A 22,168-nucleotide genomic window follows, 5' to 3' on the forward strand; every position below is an offset into this window, starting at 1 on the left:
TCATACAAGTTCACTGCACAACTCACACATGTACTGCACACAAATCACAAAAGAATCGAGCAGCACGGTGGCTCAGTGGTTAGCATTGCAACTCTGGAGTCCTGGGTTCAAGTCCCACCAAGGACAACATCTGCAAGGAGTTTGTGTGTTCTCCCCATGTTTGTGTGGGTTTCCTCCCACATTCCAAAGACATACTGATATGGAATTTAGATTGTGAGCCCCAACAGGGACAGCGATGATAATGTGTGCAAACTGTAAAGCGCTGCAGAATATGTTAGCGCTATATAAAAATTAATATTAAGAATAAAGCACTCTTCACACAAGCACATCGCACATGTCACACAGAGCAAACATTAGACACCATTACAATTAATGGTCTTGTAAGTAAAGCAGAAACACCGGAAAACTGCAGAACTCAAACTTTACGGCGTTGGTAGCATACTCTTTATGGATAGCTGGTTCTCAGCATGTGGTGCAGCGAATGATTCATTCACCTCCTTTTGCTAGGAGTACTATAGCTCAAATCATGACTCTTAACCCTTAATGCACAGTCAAATCATCTCTCTTTAGTGTCATTGCTCTTGTATAACTGCATACTCTCCATATCCAGCATCTCGTGCCCTACTGGGTAGGGATCCGCAAGTGTGGAGGAGTTTCCTGAGCCAGATCCATATGCGGCTGATGCTATAATCAGTTTCAATTTCTGACAGCAGCATTTAAATGGCTCGGTTGTCAGTGCTCAAATGCAGTGGCTTCCATTGACATCCTTCAATGGGATTGTAGGGTAACGATTGGTTACCATGGCAGCTGGGGCCATATTGAAGTCCCCCGTCGCTATCGTCTTGGTGCTACTGTGAAGCTCAGCCTGTCGATGGGCTTCATAAGAGACCGAGAATTTCACTATATACTGCCATATTGTGGTCTGGTACTATATCACAGGTTCAAGTCTCCTAAGTGGATTACAATGTAATATAAAAAAACAAGCTTTAAAAATATGAAAAAGTATATAAACATTAAAATCATTCTCCTTTCCCTCCATTAAAAATAAAGAATGAAATATTATAAAAACACATTTAGAATCACTGTGTCCGCTATATAAAAATATAAATCTAACTACCTCGTACGGTAAACACGGTAAAAAAAAAAAAAAAACGCCAGAATTGCGTTTGTAAGTTACTCCACTCCCTTAAAAAATGCAATAAGAAGCGATCAAGATGTTATATGTACCCCAAATTGGTATCATAAATGATGCTCACTTATCACGCAAAGAAAAAAAAACTACTCAGCTCCATCGACAACAAAATAAAATTGTTAAAAATATTGAAAAATGGTGACAAAACCCCCCCTCCCCTACCCACCCCTCATAACTACCCTATTTCAGTTGAAAAATCCAATAAAATTGTATGGAACAGAAAAATGGTGACAAAAAGCAAAATTATTTTTTTTTAATAAAATTCTGAATTTTTTAACACTTAAATAGAAAAAAAATCTATACAAGTTTGGTAATCGCACTGACCCAGACAATCATGTTTCCAGCTCCTTTTTAGTGCATAATCTACTATATAATTGTCTAAGGGTCACTTCCGTCTGTCTGTCAGTCACGAATATAAATTGGTCGCGGCCTCTGTCTGTCATGGATTCCAAGTCGCTGATTGGTCTCGCCAGCTGCCTGTCATGGCTGCCGCGACCAATCAGCGACGGCCACAGTCCGGCGGAAAAATGGCCGCTCCTTCCTCCCCGCAGTCAGTGCCTGCTCCGTATTCCTCTCCAGTAAGTGCTCACACAGGGTTAATGGCAGCGTTGACCGCGATATAACTCACTCGGTTAAGGCTGCTATTAACCCTGTGTGACCAACTTTTTGCTATTCATGCTGCCTATGCAGCATGAATAGTAAAAAGATCTAATGTTAAAAATAATTAAAAAAAAAAATTAGTTACATACTCACCTCCCGTAGCCCCTGGATCGAAGCGGCCAGTTACCGATGCTCCTCGAGATGCCCCGGTGACCGCTCCATGCATTGCGGTCTTGAGAGATGATGACATGCGGTCTCGCGAGACCGCTACGTCATCATCTCACGAGACCGCAATACACTCTTCAGACCGAAGCGCGCGAGGAGCATCGGTAACCGGCCGCTTCGATCCGGGGGCTCCAGAAGGTGAATATGTAATTATTTTTTATTTTTATTCTTTTTTTAACAGGGATATGGTGCATACTACGCGACTGGCATATATATTACGTGACTGCCCAATATACTACGTGACTGGGCAGTATACTACGTGGCTGTGTGCTGTATACTACGTGACTGGGCAATTATGTGGCTGGGCAATATACTATGTGGCTGGGCAATATACTATGTGGCTGAGCAATATACTACGTGGCTGGGCAAAATACTACGTGGCTGGGCAATATACTACGTGGTTGGGCAATATACTAAGTGACTGTGCAGTATACTACTCAATATACTACGTGGCTGGGCAATATACTATGTGGCTGGGCAATATACTACGTGGGCTGTGCTATATACTATGTGGCTGGGCAATATACTATGTGGCTGGGCAATATACTACGTGGCTGGACAATATAATACGTGGTTGGGCAATATACTACGTGACTGGGCAATATACTACGTGGCTGGGCAATATACTATGTGGCTGGGCAATATACTACGTGGCTGGGCAATATACTACGTGGATGGGCAATATACTATGTGGCTGGGTAATATACTACGTAGCTGGGCAATATACTACCCGGCTGGGCAATATACTACGTGGCCGGGCAATATACTACGTCACTGGGCAATATACTATGTGGCTGGGAAATAAATTATGTGACTCGGCAATATACTACGTGGCTGGGCAATATACTACGTGACTGGGCAATATACTACGTGGGCTGTGCAATATACTACGTGGGCTGTGCAATATACTACGTGGGCATGCATATTCTAGAATACCCGATGCGTTAGATTTGGGCCACCATCTAGTGAATGTTATAAATGCAAATCGAAAAAACAATAGATGAATTGCCCTTTTTTCACCATTTCATCTTACTTGGAATTTTTTTCCTATTCTCCGGTACATTATATTATAAAATAAATGATGTTAGTCAAAACAACAGCTCATCCTGCAAATAACGATCCCTCATGCTGTAGGTCTAATTAGATGGAAATATTATAAAGTCATAGCGCAAAAGGGAAAAATTCCTTGGTCACGACAGTGTTAAAGTAACAGTAACCGCGCAAACATATGAAGTACTGTACATCAAAACTTTCAATATACTCATTGGTTTCATTCATAGAACAGTGCAGTATAAACATGGCAGTCGGACGCGAGATTCTGGCAGAGCAGAATTCACAGAATATAAGACAATTATCAGGAAGCCTGATGAATTTATGACCATCCATTCATGGAAAAAGAACATAGAAAACTGTCCCCCTGCGAACAAAGCATTTATCACAGTACTAACTTTTAGCAATAATTTTAAACTATACTATGTAGTCTCTTGCTTAGACCCTCCTCATACAACCTTTCCTTCAGATCCATAGTATAGTAGATGTAATGGATGCCTTCTCTTTTATCATGTATCTCACATATAAGGGTTGTCCTGTACTTTTACATTGATGATCTTTCCAGAGGGCTTGTGCAGATGACCGTATTTTCGGTCCTAGTACGATCCAACAAAACATTGGATCGCTCTCGGACCAATGTTTACCTAACATTGGATCGCTCTCGGACCAATGTTAACCCCTTTAAAGTCCTTCCCTTTAATTTGGAAGCCCAGTGCCACGGACCGGGTCGCTGCCACCGTGACCACCCCTTTCACGACGACCGGACCCGGTACCGAGTATCCCCTATGCCCTAACGGGCGCTCCAAATTGTTGATCATGGGTCATGGCACTTCCGATCTACTGAGAGTTCCATTCTATATGCCATGAATACATGTGCTTGGAATACCCTTTTAATAATAAAATGTTGTATATATTTTCCTACTGGGCTACATTGCAAAATGTTATCTGGCAAGCCAAAACAATATACCAATATACTGCAGTAGAGACATTGGAAATCTATAAAAAAAAACACCAATATATGTCTCCAATCATGGTCACACCTTACATCAGTGGTTTCCAACTTGTGACTCTCCAACTGGACAAAACTACAAATCCCAGCATGCCATGGCATCTTGCAAGGGCCCACAGGGAGGTTCTGGGGAGTTTCAGATTGGTAATTACTGCCTAACACTTCAGAATCAGCCTCCTCATACTATCTATCCTGCTTAGTTCCCTGAGTCAGACCTGTCCCCTCTGTTAATATGACTGCTCTGCACAGCCTGGGGCATAAAAGGACTACTACCCTGTCATCTGCCTGCAGAGTTTCTCAGAGAGAGTCTTACAGGATGAAATCCTCCTCCCTGCAGGTAAATGAGCATGAAAAGAATGAAGACTGTACATAAGAAACACTCTGTATGCAACATAACTACTGTTCTCCATTGCTATGAGCACAGGTGGAGTCTAGACCTTGAGCTCCTCCAGCACTAGAGATGATGCCGCAATGTTTTATGCACTGTTCACATTAAAGGGGTTTTGTAGGATTAGACAACCAGAACTGCTTTCTTCCAAAAACAACATCACTTCTATCCATAGGCTGTGTGAAATTGCTGAACCTAGCAATCGTATTGGAGCAGACAGTAAAGTCCTGATTTTGGATTTCTGTCCTGTGGGATTGGGGGTTGTCCCAAGTTCAGCTGTATCTGTGTGTTCGAGGGACAGAAACAGTTGACCACAACAGCAGAGCAGGGAACCATCAGATCCCTACTCCATAGCTCCCAACCATCTCATCACAGCTTTATTCCGGCTTCTATACTCCTCCTCGGGGCACGGGGCCATATCTCTCTGTACAGTACATACATTATTATATTCACTGCTTCTTCCCCCTGTGTTCAGTCTCGCCAGGACTCAAACTCACATCTCCATGTTTGCAAGATGCTGCTAAGCGCCCAGCACCTTCTGTCCCTCTTTCAGTTCTTCCAAAGTTGTGTGGTATGCATACTCCACCACCAACCTGGGCCCAAAAGAGGCATGTGACACTGGCAGCAGAGACTGGAAGCAGTTCACTCAGACAAGTGGGACGCTGTGTGTGGATGACTGTGAGGCAATGTACACAGGGGATAGCATTCTACAGTGGGGGAATCTTACTGTGTCTGGTGGGCTTTGGTGGCATTATACTGTGTGGTGCAAACTACTATGGAGGTTTCATACTATGTGTGGAGGAATCTACTGTGGGGGTGTCATATAATTTGTGGGGAAATGTAATGTCACGGTATCTTACCATATGGGGATACTCTAGGGCAGGGGCTGGCTGGCACTTTTCAGCCTGGGGGGAAATCACAAGGCAGTGGCCCTCGAGTTGCTGTGGCCCTCCCTTTTATTGCTTATCTATGGCCATTGCATTAAAGCAGCAGAGATAACAGGCTTTAAAAACAGGCTGATACATAGATATGGGATATACACAGGGGTGTAACTACAACAGGTGCAGGGCTTGCAATCACACCAGGACCCTGGAGCCTAGGGGCCCTAAAAGTCCCTTTGGCCTATGGAAAATGACTATTGCTATTAAAGATATAAAATATTTGGTGGCACCGTTGGAGCTTTCACATCGGGGCCCATGAGTTTCAAGTTACGCCACTGGATATACAACATGATGTCCCCACTGCCTCCTATATATAATATGAGGCTTTACAGTTTTCTATATACTATACTGTATATTATAGCTCTCCACAAATAGTATGTCTCCAAAACCCCCTATATATAGTATGATGGTCCCCTACAGCTCTCTAATTGTGATATTATGTTCTTCACAGCTTCCTGTATGATCTCACATCCTCTCTATATATAGTATCATGTCCCAACAGTCCCCTATATGGAATATGGTGGCCCCACAGCCCCATATGATGGTCCCCACAGTATATATATATATATATATATATATATATATATATATATACTGTAGTATGACGGTATCCCACTGCCCCACATATATAGTGTGATGGTCCCCACAGCCCCACATATATAGTATATAGTGCGAGGGCACCAGTTCCCCCCATAAATATAGTACAATGGCTCCAGTTCTCCCCATGTATGTAGTAAGATGGCCCCAGTTCCCCCATATATATGTATGTATATATATATATATATATATATATATATATATATATATATTATGGTGGCCCCAGTTCTCCATATTAAAAATAATGAAGTTTATACTCACCTCATCCTGATTCCCGGCACTGCAGCCTCCAGGCTCCACGCCAGCTCCGCCTCCACCATCCCACCGTCCACTCTTGGAAAATCTCAACTTCTCTACCACGTCCTCACCGATCAGATATTAACCCTGCTGTTCTGTTCGGTCTGGGGAGGCCTATTTTGAACTTTGGTATTTTTTGGGGTGTTCAAGATGCGGTTCTGAAACTTGTGGTTGATTGACTTAAATGAGGATGGGTCGGTCGGCCACGGGTTTCAGAGCCGCATCTTGAATATTTTAAAGAATATTGAAGTTCAAAGTCGGTCATTTTTGACCAACAGAACAGCAGGGTTAACAGTTCTCATCAAACACCAGATCACATTCATAACCAGCAGCTTTGTTCTGGTCAAAAGAATTTTTAAGCTGACACCACAACAGACTCTTTCGGCCAGGCCCTACTCTGCTCTAAACTACCAATTTATGCAATTGCCTTGTAATATTTTCATTTCCTGTTCTGTCCAGATGTCACCGCATCCCAAAATTCCAAGTGGAGGAAGTTCACCGACCTCCATATTGGGACACCCAAGTGATGTGTCCCTCAATATGGAAACTGCTGCTGGTACCAACCTATTGCGCAATACAATCAGCGGAATACCGTCGCACCACACACACATACACTCTATACCCATACGCACCACACACACACACTCACAAACTTCCACACTCACATTCACACACTCACACTCTCACGCTCACACATTCACACTCTCACACTCACTTTCACTCTCAGATTCACACTCTCACACTCACACACGCAGCCTCATGCGCAGTACCACCAGCGGAACACCGTCGCGAACATGCCGCCGGGATCAGCCAAATGATTCACAGACTACCACCAGCTTTGCACTGGAGGAGTGCATGGACAGTTTTAATGTGACCGCCGCTATCTGACTGCACAAAGATGGCGGCGGTCTGATTTACTGCGCCTGTGCAAATTAAGCACAGGTGCAGTGAATCATTCGGTTGATCCCGGCGGCAGATGCGCGATGTGTCTACAAGCAGAGGAAGCCGGTCACATTAAAGGGGTTTTCCCACTAAAGAAAGGTCATTTTAAGAATTGACTGTGTCTGACCGTTTACGGAGCATACCTTATTTCCTGGGCAAAGGAGGAAGCAAAAGATAATACTGACATTACAGCAGGGGATCACAGTGGATTCATTTTGTGAGGTAAAATAATTCACTGACTGTTTTTAAAAAATATTTTATCTCACAAAATGTATTCTCTGCGATATTCTGCTGCAATGTCAGTATTGTCTTTTGCTTTCTCCCCTGCCCAGGAGCTGTGGAATGTTTTGAACACGGTCAGACACAAACAATTTTTAAATGAACTTTTGTTTGTGAGAAACCCCCTTTAAAAAGCAAATATCAACGCCAACATGGCTCCTCCTAAAATGTATGCCAATGACAATGAAAGGAAAGCAGTAAAGGCACAATGTCGAAGACAACAAAGGGCAAATGGGTCTCTTGAAGAGCAACAGCATCGCTGGGACAAAAACAATGCATATAAGCGTAGGCGTCAAGCACATGAATCCCCTGATGCAAAAGTCATTAGATTATCACAGGATGCCATTAGGCAACAGCGCCACATGCCTGCCCCTATTGTGAAAATACCACCCTCCCAATGTGATATCATCGGGCCTCCATCTATTTAAAAATAAATATAATTTTATGTATTTTTCATTAAGAGATTGAGTGACATACATTTATATTTTTTTAAACAACCATTTATACAACATACAAGGGATAAATATTGTTACACAATGAACAGACCACATACTACCACCACATAGTGACCGAATAATAACACACGAACAAATACCACCACACCATGGCCAGAACACATATTACCACCACATAGTGACTGAATAATACCACATACAGGAACAAATACCGCGACACCATGACCAGACCACATATTACAACCACATAGTGACTGAATACTACAATACTGATCAGTAATTAAAAAAAACAACTAAATACTAAGTGTCATTGTATACAGGAACTCTGTATTTACTGTCAGTTTAAAGGTAATGCAGTGATCACTGGTGACATTATACACAGTAGCTCTGTATACCTTATAGTGTCAGTGTACAGGTAATACAGGGATCACAAGTGACATTATACACATGAGCTCTGTATAAAGTGTCAGTGTACAGGTAATACAGTGATCACCACTGCCAGTGACATTATACACAGGAGCTCTGTATTTAGTGTTGTGAATTCCGCTCTTGGGCTCCCTCCGGTGGTTGTAAGTGGCACTTTTGTGAGTTCTGCTCTTGGGCTCCCTCTTGTGGTTTCTAGTGGTATGGCTGCTCCTGGAGTTAGCTGTCATCAGCTGCCTCCACTTATCGTCTCTTCTGCTCCGCTATTTAAGTCTGGCTCTTTCTTCAGCCTGTGCCACTTGTCAATGTTTCCTGGCTGGATTCACATCTCTGCTTGGATTCTCCTGGTTTCCTGACCAGTTCTGCAAAGATAAGTTCTGGCTTTGCTCATTTCAGTCCACATGTTGTGGACTTATTGTTCTGTGCATTCTATATTTGTCCAGCTTGTCAGTATGGATTATTTCTGTTAGCTGGAAGCTCTGGGAAGCAGATTTACCCTCCACACCTTTAGTCAGGTGTGGAGATTTTGTAAACTCTGTGTGGATTGTTTTGTAGTTTTTATACTGACCGCACAGTATCCTTTCCTGTCCTATCTATCAAGCTAGACTGGCCTCCTATGCTAAAATCTGATTTCATTTCTGCGTATGTTATTTTCACCTCCTCTCACCGTCAATATTTGTGGGGGGCTATCTTTTCTTTGGGGATTTTCTCTGAGGCAAGATAGGTTTCCTGTTTCCATCTTTAGGGGAAGTTAGATCTTAGGCTGTGCCGAGGGGTCTAGGGAGCGTCAGGTACCCCCCACGGCTATTTTTAGTTGCGCTGCTAGGTTCAGGGTTTGCGGTCAGTACAGATACCACCTCCTTCAGAGCTTGTCTCATGTTGTTCCTAAACCACCAGATCATAACAGTACAAGTGGCCAAAAATGAATTAAATGCATCTCAAAAGAAGGAAAAGAAAGTTCTGAACCATTTTTTTTTCTGTGCTTTGGTTTGTCTTTTTTTTTCCCTCTTGATATCTGGGTGGTTCAGGATATATGTTTTGGCATGGATGTTCAGGGTTTGTTTTCTCGTGTGGATCAACTTGCTGCAAGAGTACAGAGTATCCAGGACTATGTTGTCCAGACTCCGGCTTTTGAGCCCAGAATTCCTACTCTTGATTTGTCTTTTGGGGACAGATCCAAGTTTTTGAACTTTAAAAATAACTGCAAATTGTTTTTTGCTTTGAAACCCCGTTCTTCTGGTGATCCCATTCAGCAGGTGAAAATCATCATATCCTTGCTGCGTGGTGACCCTCAAGACTGGGCTTTTTCTCTTGAAACAGGGGATCCGGCATTATTGAATGTAGATGCATTTTTTCAAGCGCTCGGATTATTGTATGACAAACCTAATTCTGTGGATCATGCAGAAAAAACCCTGTTGGCCTTGTGTCAAGGTCAGGAAGCGGCAGAGTTATACTGCCAGAAATTTAGAAAATGGTCTGTGCCCACTAAATGGAATGAAGAGGCTCTGGCTGCTATTTTCAGAAAAGGTCTTTCTGAAACCCTTAAAGATTTTATGGTGGGCTTTCCTACGCCTGCCGGTTTGAGCGAATCTATGTCTCTAGCCATTCAGATTGATCGGCGTCTGCGCGAGCGCAAAGCTGTGCACCATATGGCAGTATCCTCTGAGCATAGTCCTGAACCTATACAATGTGATAGGATTTTGACTAGAATAGAACGGCAGGAATTCAGACGTCAGAATAGGCTGTGTTTTTACTGTGGTGATTCGGCTCATGTTATCTCTGATTGCCCTAAGCGTACTAAGAGAGTCGCTAGGTCTGTTACCATTAGTACTATACAGCCTAAATTTCTCTTATCTGTGACCCAGATTTGCTCATTGTCTTCCTTTTCTGTCATGGCATTTGTGGATTCAGGCGCTGCTCTGAACTTAATGGACTTAAAATTCGCCAGGTGCTGTGGATTTTCCTTGCAGCCTTTGCAGAGTCCTATTCCTTTGAGGGGCATTGATGCTACACCCTTGGCCAAGGATAAACCTCACCACTGGACACAGATGACTATGTACATGGCTCCTGCACATCAGGAAGATTGCCGTTTTCTGGTGTTGCATAACCTGCATGATGTTGTTGTACTGGGATTTCCATGGTTACAGGAACATAATCCGGTGCTGGATTGGAAAACTATGTCGGTGACTAGTTGGGGTTGTCGAGGAGTACATAGTGACGTTCCTTTGATGTCAATTTCCTCTTCCCCCTCTTCTGAGGTCCCTGAGTTTTTGTTGGATTTCCAGGATGTATTTGATGAGCCCAAGTCCAGTTCCCTTCCTCCACATAGGGACTGTGATTGTGCTATTAACTTGATTCCTGGTTGTAAGTTCCCTAAGGGCCGACTTTTCAATCTGTCTGTGCCAGAGCATGCCGCCATGCGGAGCTATGTTAAGGAATCTTTGGAGAAAGGGCATATTCGGCCCTCTTCGTCACTAGAGTTGAGCGACCTTGACCTTTTTAGAGTCGAGCCGGGTTTTGCGAAACCCGACTATGTCCAAAGTCGGGTCGAGTGAAATCGGCCGATTATGACGTAAAGTCGGGATCGACCGAAACACGAAACCCAATGCAAGTCAATGGGGCAGCATAGTCGGCAGTGAGTGGGGGCCAGGAAAACACCTAGAGTGCCCATTTTAATGTCAAAACCATCCATTCTTCTTAATGAAGCTTGTCAAGCGTAATTTACCTTAAAATAATTGGAAGGCATTTGAAATTGGGGGTAATTTGGCTAAAGTTGTGGGGGGTAGGGCTGGTTCAAGTAATTAGTGGGCCCAGTAAATCTGGACCACGTCACGGCAGTGGAGCAGGGAGAGGTAAGTATTTCAACTTTGCAAGTGCTGTGATCCTGAGCAAGCAGGGGGGGGCCCACTCGTTGGCATTGGCACTGGCACAGGGCCCCTCAAAGTACAGCGGTGTGTTTGCACGGCGGGGGCGCCTCCCACCGGCAGCAACACTTTTGCGTACTATGAGAGGCCCTGTGCCAGTGACGTCGCCAACTAGTATTCCTCCCCCCACCTGATGAAGGAACCTGCACTTTCATCTGCACCTTCCTCTTTGTCCCCGTGTAAGGTGGTATGGTATGCGGGAAGAGCAACCTGACTTTCAGCAGGGTCACAATGTTGTTGTGTAGCGTGCACGGGGAATGTTGCGTTATGGGTCAATGTACCAGCAGACTCATCTATCACTGGCTGGGCAATGGGCACGATGAAGTGGAAACACAGATATAGGCCCAAAGAAGAAAGTGGGCTAAATGCAGTTCAAAATTGGTAACACAGGAATAACCAGGGGGCATTGCAGTGGAGGACAACTGGAATGAGAGGCTGACACAGAGAGTAGGGCCAAATCAGTAAGTAGTCGAAATGCAGTTCAAAATTGGCAACCGTAGTAAACAGGCGGCACAGCTTTGTTCAGTGGAGGAGAACAGCAAGGAGTGGCAGACACCGATAGTAGGCCCCAACCCAACTAGTAGGCCAAATGCAGTCTAACATTAACAACTACTTAACGAGAGGCTGAAAATGGAATTTCAGGACAGGAAACCAGGAGAACAGCAAGGAGTGGCAGACACCGATAGTAGGCCCCAAACCAACTAGTACGCCAAATGCAGTTGTTCCATTTAACCACAATTTAATGAGAGCCTGAAGATAGAAGCTCAGGAAAGGCAACCTGGGGAACACCTTGGAGTGTAACACAACCTCTCTCTACACCACGGAAGGGCTGATTCTTAGGAAGGAAGGCTGTTGTAAATAAGCATTGCGCGTCCGAGGGTGATTATATTCTTATTCGGTATCTACTCACCCTCGGACGCGCCATGCTTCTTGATTTGTAATTAATGTTTATTTGCAATGTGCTTTTGACTTACTCAATTATTTTTTTAATTATTGATTTTATTAAATTAATAGTTTAACATCTTATTGGAAATAATTTAAAGGAGACGCGACAGGACAACACTCGGTGGATGCCATATCTGTGTTAACAACTCCAAAAAACTTTCAGTTAACTTCTTGCAGGAGAAAGAAATTGTAGCTGTTGGACCTTTGTAGTACAGTTCCAGATATTTGTTGTGTGTTTGTTTTGATTGTTAAAATGTCTGCATTTGAGATCTCAACACGATCTTATTTTTTATAATCAAATTAATTTTTTAAATATTTTATTAGGTTGGTTCAAGGGGTACACGGGCCGCAGTAGACAGGTCAGTGGAGGCCTAGTGGAAGGAGGGACCACAGACAGGCATCGAAGGCCTAAAATAATAACACATGGCTGTAGGCAATTTTAAATTGGTTCCAGGGGTACACGGGCAGCAGTGCCCTGGTCAGTGTAGTAGTAGTTGAAAGAATGGACCGCAGACAGGCATCGAAGGCCTAAAATAAAAAAATTGAGCTGGCTGTAGGCAATTTTAAATTGGTTCCAGGGGTACACGGGCAGCAGTGGTGTGGTCAGTGGAGGCCTAGTGGAAGGAGTGACCGCAGACAGGCATCGAAGGCCTAAAATAATAACACATGGCTGTAGGCAATTTTAAATTGGTTCCAGGGTTACACGGGCAGCAGTGGTGTGGTCAGTGGAGGCCTAGTGGAAGGAGTGACCGCAGACAGGCATCGAAGGCCTAAAATAATCACACATGGCTGTAGGCAATTTTAAATTGGTTCCAGGGGTACTTGGGCAGCAGTGCCCTGGTCAGTGTAGTAGTAGTTGAAAGAATGGACCGCAGACAGGCATCGAAGGCCTAAAATAAAAAAATTGGGCTGGCTGTAGGCAATTTTAAATTGGTTCCAGGGGTACACGGGCAGCAGTGGTGTGGTCAGTGGAGGCCTAGTGGAAGGAGTGACCGCAGACAGGCATCGAAGGCCTAAAATAATAACACATGGCTGTAGGCAATTTTAAATTGGTTCCAGGGTTACACGGGCAGCAGTGGTGTGGTCAGTGGAGGCCTAGTGGAAGGAGTGACCGCAGACAGGCATCGAAGGCCTAAAATAATCACACATGGCTGTAGGCAATTTTAAATTGGTTCCAGGGGTACACGGGCAGCAGTGGTGTGGTCAGTGGAGGCCTAGTGGAAGGAGTGACCACAGACAGGCATCGAAGGCCTAAAATATTAACACATGGCTGTAGTCAATTTTAAATTGGTTCCAGGGGTACTTGGGCAGCAGTGCCCTGGTCAGTGTAGTAGTAGTTGAAAGAATGGACCGCAGACAGGCATCGAAGGCCTAAAATAAAAAAATTGGGCTGGCTGTAGGCAATTTTAAATTGGTTCCAGGGGTACACGGGCAGCAGTGGTGTGGTCAGTGGAGGCCTAGTGGAAGGAGTGACCGCAGACAGGCATCGAAGGCCTAAAATAATAACACATGGCTGTAGGCAATTTTAAATTGGTTCCAGGGTTACACGGGCAGCAGTGGTGTGGTCAGTGGAGGCCTAGTGGAAGGAGTGACCGCAGACAGGCATCGAAGGCCTAAAATAATCACACATGGCTGTAGGCAATTTTAAATTGGTTCCAGGGGTACTTGGGCAGCAGTGCCCTGGTCAGTGTAGTAGTAGTTGAAAGAATGGACCGCAGACAGGCATCGAAGGCCTAAAATAAAAAAATTGGGCTGGCTGTAGGCAATTTTAAATTGGTTCCAGGGGTACACGGGCAGCAGTGGTGTGGTCAGTGGAGGCCTAGTGGAAGGAGTGACCGCAGACAGGCATCGAAGGTCTAAAATAATAACACATGGCTGTAGGCAATTTTAAATTGGTTCCAGGGTTACACGGGCAGCAGTGGTGTGGTCAGTGGAGGCCTAGTGGAAGGAGTGACCGCAGACAGGCTTCGAAGGCCTAACATAACAAACTTGGGCTGGCTGTAGGCACTTTTAAATTGGTTCCAGGGGTACATGGGCAGCAGTGTATGGTCAGTGGAAGTCTAGTGGAAGGAGTGACCGCAGACAGGCTTCCAAGGCCTAACATAACAAACTTGGGCTGGCTGTAGGCACTTTTAAATTGGTTCCAGGGGTACACGGGCAGCAGTGGTCTGGTCAGTGGAAGTCTAGTGGAAGGAGTGACCGCAGACAGGCTTCCAAGGCCTAACATAACAAACTTGGGCTGGCTGTAGGCACTTTTAAATTGGTTCCAGGGGTACACGGGCAGCAGTGGTCTGGTCAGTGTAGTAGTAGTTGAAAGAATGGACCGCAGACAGGCATTGAAGGCCTAAAATAAAAAAATTGGGCTGGCTGTAGGCAATTTTAAATTGGTTCCAGGGGTACACGGGCAGCAGTGGTGTGGTCAGTGGAGGCCTAGTGGAAGGAGTGACCGCAGACAGGCATCGAAGGCCTAAAATAATAACACATGGCTGTAGGCAATTTTAAATTGGTTCCAGGGTTACACGGGCAGCAGTGGTGTGGTCAGTGGAGGCCTAGTGGAAGGAGTGACCACAGACAGGCATCGAAGGCCTAAAATATTAACACATGGCTGTAGTCAATTTTAAATTGGTTCCAGGGGTACTTGGGCAGCAGTGCCCTGGTCAGTGTAGTAGTAGTTGAAAGAATGGACCGCAGACAGGCATCGAAGGCCTAAAATAAAAAAATTGGGCTGGCTGTAGGCAATTTTAAATTGGTTCCAGGGGTACACGGGCAGCAGTGGTGTGGTCAGTGGAGGCCTAGTGGAAGGAGTGACCGCAGACAGGCATCGAAGGCCTAAAATAATAACACATGGCTGTAGGCAATTTTAAATTGGTTCCAGGGTTACACGGGCAGCAGTGGTGTGGTCAGTGGAGGCCTAGTGGAAGGAGTGACCGCAGACAGGCATCGAAGGCCTAAAATAATCACACATGGCTGTAGGCAATTTTAAATTGGTTCCAGGGGTACTTGGGCAGCAGTGCCCTGGTCAGTGTAGTAGTAGTTGAAAGAATGGACCGCAGACAGGCATCGAAGGCCTAAAATAAAAAAATTGGGCTGGCTGTAGGCAATTTTAAATTGGTTCCAGGGGTACACGGGCAGCAGTGGTCTGGTCAGTGGAAGTCTAGTGGAAGGAGTGACCGCAGACAGGCTTCCAAGGCCTAACATAACAAACTTGGGCTGGCTGTAGGCACTTTTAAATTGGTTCCAGGGGTACACGGGCAGCAGTGGTCTGGTCAGTGGAAGTCTAGTGGAAGGAGTGACCGCAGACAGGCTTCGAAGGCCTAACATAACAAACTTGGGCTGGCTGTAGGCACTTTTAAATTGGTTCCAGGGGTACATGGGCAGCAGTGGTCTGGTCAGTGGAAGTCTAGTGGAAGGAGTGACCGCAGACAGGCTTCCAAGGCCTAACATAACAAACTTGGGCTGGCTGTAGGCACTTTTAAATTGGTTCCAGGGGTACACGGGCAGCAGTGGTCTGGTCAGTGGAAGTCTAGTGGAAGGAGTGACCGCAGACAGGCTTCGAAGGCCTAACATAACAAACTTGGGCTGGCTGTAGGCACTTTTAAATTGGTTCCAGGGGTACATGGGCAGCAGTGGTCTGGTCAGTGGAAGTCTAGTGGAAGGAGTGACCGCAGACAGGCTTCCAAGGCCTAACATAACAAAATTGGGCTGGCTGTAGGCACTTTAAATTGGTTCCAGGGGTACATGGGCAGCAGTGTATGGTCAGTGGAAGTCTAGTGGAAGGAGTGACGGCAGACAGTCTTCGAAGGCCTAACATAACAAAATTGGGCTGACTATAGGCACTTTTAAATTGGTTCCAGGGTAACACGGCCAGCAGTGGCCTGGTCAGTGTAGTAGTTGTAGAAAGAAGGGACCGCAGACAGGCTTCGAAGGCCTAACATAACAAAAATGTCAAAACAATGGTATTGTCAGTGCCAGGCATTGAAGGATGTCAGCGCCTAGACTACACATTGGTGAAGCTGTGAGAGATAATTTTGCTAGTGGTAGAGCACTGTTTGAGCTGGGGGGGGAACTGGCTTGTGGCCGGCGGTACAGGCACAGGGCCCCTCATATTACAACGGTGTGTCTGACGTTGGGTGCGCACCACCACCGCCAGAGACACTTTATTGTACTATGAGGGACCCAGTGGCAGTGCCGTCGACCAAAAGCGGCCACACCCACCTCTTCAGACAAACAGCACTCTCAAGGGTCCAAGCGCAAAGTGGCGATAGCACGGCCCCGTGTGGGGAGTTTGGCCATTTCGTGAGGTGGAAACATGTCGTATGCTGGACAATCAGGTGAAGAAAATTACGAGATTGGAAAAGTCATTCAGAATAGTCCACAGGCAAGACCTTTTCATAGGAAAGCTAGGTGTCAGCCGGGCAGGGTGGGGCAAAAGATTTTGAAATCCAGTTGTGGTTCATTTTAATGAAGGTTAGATCATCTACATTTTGGGTAGCCAGACGAGTCCTTTTTTCTGTTAGTATTGAACCTGCAGCACTGAATACTCTTTCTGATAGGACACTAGCTGCCGGGCAAGCAAGCTCCTGCAATGCATATTCTGCCAATTCTGGCCAGGTGTCTAATTTGGATGCCCAGTAATCAAATGGGAATGACGGTTGAGGGAGAACGTCGATAAGGGATGAAAAATAGTTTGTAACCATACTGGACAAATGTTGTCTCCTGTCACTTTGAATTGATGCTGCAGTACCTGTCCTGTCTGCGGTCATAGAAAAATCACTCCACAACCTGGTCAGAAAACCCCTCTGGCCAACGCCACTTCTGATTTCTGCCCCTCTAACACCTCTGGTCTGCTGGCCCCTGGAGCTCGTGTGAGAACGATCACGGGCGCTGTGTGCAGGGAATGCCAGAAGCAAACGGTCAACAAGAGTTGATTGTTTTGTTGCTAATATTAGTTCCAAGTTCTCATGTGGCATAATATTTTGCAATTTGCCTTTATAGCGAGGATCAAGGAGGCAGGCCAACCAGTAATCGTCATCGTTCATCATTTTTGTAATGCGTGTGTCCCTTTTGAGGATACGCAAGGCATAATCCGCCATGTGGGCCAAAGTTCCCGTTGTCAAATCTGCGGTTGTGCTTGGTTGAGGGGCAGTTGCAGGCAAATCTACGTCACTTGTGTCCCTCAAAAAACCAGAACCCGGCCTTGCCACGCCACCAATTTCCCGTGCCCCCGGGAAAGCTTCCTCATTAAAAATATACTCATCCCCATCATCCTCCTCATCCTCCACCTCCTCTTCGCCCGGTACCTCGTCATGTACACTGCCCTGACCAGACAATCGCTGACTGTCATCAAGGCTTTCCTCTTCCTCTGGTGCAGACGCCTGATCCTTTATGTGCGTCAAACTTTGCATCAGCAGACGCATTAGGGGGATGCTCATGCTTATTATGGCGTTGTCTGCACTAACCAGCCGTGTGCATTCCTCAAAACACTGAAGGACTTGACACATGTCTTGAATCTTCGACCACTGCACACCTGACAACTCCATGTCTGCCATCCTACTGCCTGCCCGTGTATGTGTATCCTCCCACAAAAACATAACAGCCCGCCTCTGTTCGCACAGTCTCTGAAGCATGTGCAGTGTTGAGTTCCACCTTGTTGCAACGTCTATGATTAGGCGATGCTGGGGAAGGTTCAAAGAACGCTGATAGGTCTGCATACGGCTGGAGTGTACAGGCGAACGGCGGATATGTGCGCAAAGTCCACGCACTTTGAGGAGCAGGTCGGATAACCCCGGATAACTTTTCAGGAAGCACTGCACCACCAGGTTTAAGGTGTGAGCCAGGCAAGGAATGTGTTTCAGTTGGGAAAGGGAGATGGCAGCCATGAAATTCCTTCCGTTATCACTCACTACCTTGCCTGCCTCAAGATCTACAGTGCCCAGCCACGACTGCGTTTCTTGCTGCAAGAACTCGGACAGAACTTCCGCGGTGTGTCTATTGTCGCCCAAACACTTCATAGCCAATACAGCCTGCTGACGTATGCCAGTAGCTGCCCCATAATGGGAGACCTGGTGTGCAACTGTGGCAGGTGCGGATGGAGTGTTTGTGCGACTGCGGTCTGTGGACGAGCTCTTGCTTCTGCAGGAGGACGAGGAGGAGGAGGAGGAGGAGGGGGTGCGAACGGCTACAGACAACTGTTTACTAGACCGTGGGCTAGGCAGAACTGTCCCAAACTTGCTGTCCCCTGTGGACCCTGAATCCACCACATTTACCCAGTGTGCCGTGATGGACACGTAACGTCCCTGGCCATGCCTACTGGTCCATGCATCTGTTGTCAGGTGCACCTTTGTGCTCACAGATTGCCTGAGTGCATGGACGATGCGCTCTTTAACATGCTGGTGGAGGGCTGGGATGGCTTTTCTGGAAAAAAAGTGTCGACTGGGTAGCTCGTAGCGTGGTACAGCGTAGTCCATCAGGTCTTTGAAAGCTTCGCTTTCAACTAACCGGTAGGGCATCATCTCTAACGAGATTAGTCTAGCTATGTGGGCGTTCAAACCCTGTGTACGCGGATGCGAGGCTAAGTACTTCCTTTTTCTAACCATAGTCTCATGTAGGGTGAGCTGGACTGGAGAGATGGAGATCGTGGAACTAGCGGGGGTGCCGGTGGACATGGCAGACTGAGAGACGGTGGGAGATGGTATTGTTGCCGCCGGTGCCCTAGATGCAGTGTTTCCTACTACGAAACTGGTGATTCCCTGACCCTGACTGCTTTGGCCTGGCAAAGATACCTGCACAGATACAGCAGGTGGTGCGCTAAATGGTGGTCCTACACTGCCGGAAGGGATGTTGCGTTGATGACTAGCTTCATTGGCCGAGGGTGCAACAACCTTAAGGGACGTTTGGTAGTTAGTCCAAGCTTTCAAATGCATGGTGGTTAAATGTCTATGCATGCAACTAGTATTGAGACTTTTCAGATTCTGACCTCTGCTTAAGGAAGTAGAACATTTTTGACAGATGACTTTGCGCTGATCAATTGGATGTTGTTTAAAAAAATGCCAGACTGCACTCTTTCTAGCATCGGATACCTTTTCAGGCATTGCAGACTGAGCTTTAACCGGATGGCCACGCTGTCCTCCACCAGGTTTTGGCTTTGCCACGCGTTTTGGGCAAGATACGGGCCCGGCAGATGGAACCTGTGGCGATGTTGATGCCTGCTGCGGCCCCTCCTCCTCCTCTGCTTCAGAACTGCTGCCGCCTGCACCCTGTTCCCCCAATGGCTGCCAATCGGGGTCAAGAACTGGGTCATCTAATAACTCTTCTTGTACCTCCTGCGCAACTTCGTCTGTGTCACCGTGTCGTTCGGTGGTATAGCGTTCGTGATGGGGCAACATAGTCTCATCAGGGTCTGATTCTTGATCAGCACCCTGCGAGGGCAATGTTGTGGTCTGAGTCAAAGGACCAGCATAGTAGTCTGGCTGTGGCTGTGCGTCAGTGCACTCCATGTCAGATTCAATTTGTAATGGGCATGGACTGTTAACTGCTTCACTTTCTAAGCCAGGGACGGTATGTGTAAAGAGCTCCATGGAGTAACCCGTTGTGTCGCCTGCTGCATTCTTCTCTGTTGTTGTTTTTGCTGAAGAGGACAAGGAAGTGACTTGTCCCTGACCGTGAACATCCACTAACGACGCGCTGCTTTTACTTTTACCAGTTTCACGAGAGGAGGCAAAAGAGCTAGAGGCTGAGTCAGCAAGATAAGCCAAAACTTGCTCTTGCTGCTCCGGCTTTAAAAGCGGTTTTCCTAATCCCAGAAAAGGGAGCGTTCGAGGCCTTGTGTAGCCGGACGACGAACCTGGCTCCACAGCTCCAGACTTAGGTGCAATATTTTTTTCCCCACGACCACCTGATGCTCCACCACTACCACTACCCTCATTACCAGCTGACAATGAACGCCCCCGGCCACGACCTCTTCCACTAGACTTCCTCATTGTTTTAAAAACGTAACCAAACTAACGTTATTTGTTGCAGTCACACAACTTACACGGTGAGCTATAACTTCAGTATGATTTAGCTACCCCTTTACAGGTTGGTGAGACCACAGTGAAAATCAGGCCCAATGTTACACACTCTTTTTTTGGTGGCTGCAAATTAGAGAGATGCCCCACACGCAGGACTGTCACTGAAGCACAAATGTTAATATTAATGTCACACTATTATTTTTTTTTTATTTTTATTTTTTTCAGGAACACTTTAGAAACCCCCCCAAAAAAAAAACATTGATTTTTGCAGGGAGAATTTAGAAAACAAATGTAACAAACTATATGCTTTCTATGGGCCACTGAGTGAGAGATGACGCACACAGGAATCAGGAGTGGCACACAAGCCCAGAGGCCAATATTTTTCTACCAATGATTGATGGAGTTATTTTCTCTGGTAGATTTTGGAACCCAAATCAAGGAAAAAAAATATAGGCTTTCTATGGACCACAATTGGAGAGAGAGAGAGAGAGAGAGAGATGGCACACCCAGGAGTCAAGACTGGCACACAAGCAGAAAGGCCAATATTAATCTCCCACTGTTTTTTTTTTTTTTTTTTTTTCAGGCAGACTTTAGAAAAAAAAATAATAAAAAAAATATGATTTTATCAGGAAGAATTTAGAAACCAAATAAAATAAAATGATTTTTTCAGGGAGAATTTATAAAACAAATAAAACCAAAAATAGGCGTTCTATGGCCCACTGACTGAGAGATGACGCACCCAGGAGTCAAGACTGGCACACAAGCAGAAAGGCCAATATTAATCTCCCACTGTTTTTTTTTTTTTTTTTTTTTTTTTCAGGGAGACTTTAGAAAAAAAAATAATAAAAAAAATATGATTTTATCAGGAAGAATTTAGAAACCAAATAAAATAAAATGATTTTTTCAGGGAGAATTTATAAAACAAATAAAACCAAAAATAGGCGTTCTATGGCCCACTGACTGAGAGATGACGCACACAGGAATCAGGAGTGGCACACAAGCCCAGAGGCCAATATTTTTCTACCAATGATTGATGGAGTTATTTTCTCTGGTAGATTTTGGAACCCAAATCAAGGAAAAAAAATATAGGCTTTCTATGGACCACAATTGGAGAGAGAGAGAGAGAGAGAGAGAGAGAGAGATGGCACACCCAGGAGTCAAGACTGGCACACAAGCAGAAAGGCCAATATTAATCTCCCACTGTTTTTTTTGGTTGATTTTTTTTTTTTTTTTCAGGGAGACTTTAGAAAAAAAAATAATAAAAAAAATATGATTTTATCAGGAAGAATTTAGAAACCAAATAAAATAAAATGATTTTTTCAGGGAGAATTTATAAAACAAATAAAACCAAAAATAGGCGTTCTATGGCCCACTGACTGAGAGATGACGCACACAGGAATCAGGAGTGGCACACAAGCCCAGAGGCCAATATTTTTCTACCAATGATTGATGGAGTTATTTTCTCTGGTAGATTTTGGAACCCAAATCAAGGAAAAAAAATATAGGCTTTCTATGGACCACAATTGGAGAGAGAGAGAGAGAGAGAGAGAGAGAGAGATGGCACACCCAGGAGTCAAGACTGGCACACAAGCAGAAAGGCCAATATTAATCTCCCACTGTTTTTTTTGGTTGCTTTTTTTTTTTTTTTTTCAGGGAGACTTTAGAAAAAAAAATCATAAAAAAAATATGATTTTATCAGGAAGAATTTAGAAACCAAATAAAATAAAATGATTTTTTCAGGGAGAATTTATAAAACAAATAAAACCAAAAATAGGCGTTCTATGGCCCACTGACTGAGAGATGACGCACCCAGGAGTCAAGACTGGCACACAAGCAGAAAGGCCAATATTAATCTCCCACTGTTTTTTTTTTTTTTTTCAGGGAGACTTTAG

This window comes from Ranitomeya imitator, chromosome 7, assembly GCF_032444005.1.
Source record: "Ranitomeya imitator isolate aRanImi1 chromosome 7, aRanImi1.pri, whole genome shotgun sequence".
Classification (NCBI taxonomy): domain Eukaryota; kingdom Metazoa; phylum Chordata; class Amphibia; order Anura; family Dendrobatidae; genus Ranitomeya; species Ranitomeya imitator.